The sequence below is a fragment of the Halyomorpha halys genome, unplaced genomic scaffold, assembly GCF_000696795.3.
Source record: "Halyomorpha halys isolate HHAL.00 unplaced genomic scaffold, Hhal_1.1 Scaffold513.1, whole genome shotgun sequence".
Classification (NCBI taxonomy): Eukaryota; Metazoa; Arthropoda; class Insecta; order Hemiptera; family Pentatomidae; genus Halyomorpha; species Halyomorpha halys.
The window spans coordinates 275,948-279,767 of record NW_027106342.1 but is presented as its reverse complement, the minus strand read 5'-3'; the positions used below and the strand labels follow the sequence as shown (position 1 = coordinate 279,767).

Genomic DNA, 3,820 nt, shown 5'->3' with positions numbered 1-3,820 from the left:
ATATATATATATTAACAATAATAATAATAATGAAGGCCTAACGAACCCGAAGGATTGAAGCCGATACCAACCACTAAACGCTCTCAACTACATCCTTCCAGTGACGCCTCTCCAAACCAAACTACTAAATATGTTTTAACGCAATCCCCCCATCTACATTTCGGTCTTAGTGTTTATTAACATTTTATATGTATATATGTATATTGATTATAACCGTATAATTATGATGAGGAGCATTTGTTCAGCCTGTGACGTCATTTGCAGATGCCTCTTGCAAGGAATGTTAATGGGTGAAACGTTAATATAAATCATTCATTAAACAATTAAAAGTAACGTGAGATAGTATGGAATGCTGGTCAATGCGGCACGATGCGGAGGGCGATACAGTTCATAGATTATCGGCATTTGGCAACGTTGATGGCCTAATTCCAGCCGCTTCCCTGTTTTTTCCTTCAGTTTTTCTGTCATTCTTCGAGGATCGAATTTAGCGTTTGGACTAAGAAACGTCTTTAGAACGCCCGTTGCTGGTCCGGGTCAGATGGTAGCAGATAATTCGACAGCCTCAGAACACCGGGCTGGATATCTCCACCCTGCATCTTCCTTAATTGGATTTATTTCGATAACGTGATAAACTGTACAAAACTGCAGTCGCGACCGTTAGGAGTGAAGAAGGCAAACAATCTATATAATAAAACTGAACTGTAACCGCTCACTCCTTCACTTATTGGTAACGGAATCTCAAAAACAACAATACCAACGAGAATGAATTTTTTAATGGTTCTGTTTATGATAGATAGAGAGAAAACACTTTATTACAAATTTTGTGCAGGCCAACTTCATTGGGTTACCTTATACACAGCATACTTATGACTAGTGAAATACAATTTTTTTTTCTAATCCTATTTATATAAATAGTCACGGCATATTTTTTTTAAATTGTTACATATGAAAATTTCTGGATTATGTACTAAAGTTATACATAATTTATTTTTTCCCTTTTATTATTTATTATTGCTTCCGTTACACATGAAATTTTTTTTTAGCTTTTTATCGTTCTTTAAATTTGTTTAATCATTCCATTATTTCAATTCTACAAATTCTCTCTTTTTTTTCCATTACACATAAAAGTATAAAAATTTCAAATATAGTAAACAAATATATATATACATACATAAAACCCAGCATGGTCATCCCCATTTATGATCTATTAATATTGAGAAAAAAAATTATATACATATTTAAAAAAATTAGAACTCTTAGTAAACATTATTTATAAAACCTAAAAAATATATATACTTTTTTCTAAAACTAGAAGATTTTAGTCATTTATTTTAAATATAAGTAAAGTCCTGCTCGAAAAAAATTAATAATAAAATATTTAGACAGAAGAACGAAAACAATGTTTATTATTTTACGTTGATAATCACTGATTGCCATTAATAATATAATGTATCCGGAAAGATTAATCCCTGATATAAGTGGATGATTAACTGTTAATATGAAATACTACTGATGGACAACATAATATACAGTCCTAAACGTCGACATAAATACATAAACTAGAATTTTATTCCTTGTAATGAAATAACAATAAATTTATGTAAATAGTTACCTAATTCACAAGTAATTTTTTTTTAATCTATTCTAAATTTTTATAATGCAATATAATCATATCAGTATATTTAACAATATACTGATATGATTATATTGCATTATTTTTTTGCTTTTGTGAATTATGCCTTATTTATGCATAATTCACAAAAGCAAAAAAATAATGCAATATAATCATATCTTTTAATATTTATTTTTATAAGTTTTTCTTTCAGGTTTTTCCTATATCCATTACATAATTAAAATAGTTAAAAAAAATCATTTTATAAAAGATTGCTAATTGATAGATAACCTCTCTATCTGAGCTATGTGCTGATAACAACTGGGCTATATTTTAAATCTCCAACCATTGCATCTATTTTGTTTTGCCATGTCTTGCTACAATATCTATCACAAATTTAATTTAAATTGTTGATTGTAATAATCTACTCTTCGTTTAATTATAAGAAAGAGAAAACAAATAGTGGGATTAACAAAAAAAAATTAATAAGCTATAGAAAGAAAAAAAAATCATGAAAAAGAAAACAAAAAAGATAAAAGAACTAAAGAGATGAAACAAAAAATATTCTATTATTATCTATTGTTACTCAGTATTGTAAGACCAGATAAATTATTTGATTAGATTAGAATAAATATGCTGTATAGCTAAGAACCCAATGAAGTTGGGCAGTCTTTGTTGTTTTGAATAAAGTTTTTCCCCTCACATTAACTGTATATTGTAACACATATTTAATTTAAAATTTAAAACTCATTTAATATTTTTGGTTAATTATATTTAGTTTTAAAAAAAATATTGATTAACATTAAATCGAACATTTTTTTTTTATCAATCTTCAGCATTCTAAATAAATCAATTTGTAAAATTATAGAAATTATTTCATAAACAATTTTACGGTACCTACGTCACAAATTTTCATTGAAATACACCATGGGCCAAATTGAGTTGTTTGCTGCAATTGGATTTGGTAGAAACAATTACGTATCGCATGGTGACTTTCAGTTCATTCCATTATGTAAATGTTTTATTGTAGTTTAATTTTCAAGATTAAAAAAATCTGAAATGATTATAAAACATGTACGTAAAGGAAAACTATACTTTTCAGAAATTAATAATTTAATATTTATTTACTAAATCCATTTTAAAATAATAAATAATTCCAGTGTGTTGATAGTTTGGAACAAGTTTTCACTTGTTCACTGTTTTTTTTTTGTTTTTTTTTAATAAAATCAATTTTGAATAAAATTATTTACCTTCAACATTACATTTTGAACTAAACGTTTTCATTACCATGTTACATTTAATCTAGTATCAGTTACGTTTTATGTGAGTGTATAATTTAATCAAATATAATATGAAGTTCATAATACTACAATATGCATATTGTTAGATTTCTATTTATTGTTATTTATTTATCTTCACTAAGCACCGCTATGTATAAACAGTAATGTATGATAATACATCAGTAAAAGATATATAGTTAAATAATATTATTGGAAGAAAGGAACGTTTGTTGCAATAATATAAATATTTGTATATTGTAACTTATGTAAGACATGTAAATAGTTTTTACATTGGATCTAAAGCCAAATAATATATGAAAATATATCTCTGATGCATATTAATTACTGATGAATACAAAATAGTTTACAAATAAAAATGTGTTTTTGAAGAGACTACTATATATTACCTCATTATATATGTATACATAACTGACAAAAATACAAGTAAAATTATGACCCAAAACAAAAATCATTTTCTTGAAGAAATCGCTCTGTTAAATATTAAATACTGATTATAATTATTTTATTGAATTTGGAGCTAAATAGTAACATAAATTTCTTACATTTTAGAATAGTGCATTTTAAAAGATTAATTCTAATAAACTTTTAGCAAAAATTTGTACTAAGTTAGATAAGACATTTTCTATTCAATTACCGCTTGTAGTTACTGCTTCGCCTCGCTTATCTGGAGTAGTGGCAAGGAGCCCCACAAACTGACTTATCTGCTTAACGAAGCGACCATGTTTACAGGAGTTTGTTTACAAACTGTTTGAAATTCACCAGCTATGCTCTTGTCCTAAGCATGAAATTATTTCAGCTCATGTTAACATGCAAATCATGATTGACTCTTCCTACTAGTTTAGAGTGCATATGAATTTTTACTTTCATCTAGCTATATATATGAAACATATAGTAAGAAGTAGAAGTA

At 26.8% G+C, this 3,820-nt stretch overlaps 1 protein-coding gene across 1 annotated transcript in view; it reads right to left on the bottom strand.

The window, feature by feature from the left end:
- insc (inscuteable) overlaps window positions 1-3,571 on the bottom strand; it is a 43,160-nt gene extending 39,589 nt beyond the window's left edge. Inside the window, exon 1 of the mRNA XM_067044680.1 lies at window positions 3,548-3,571. The gene's annotated coding sequence lies outside the window, so the exon portion shown is untranslated. The remainder of the gene's footprint in view (window positions 1-3,547) is intronic.
- Window positions 3,572-3,820: the final 249 nt, after the last annotated feature.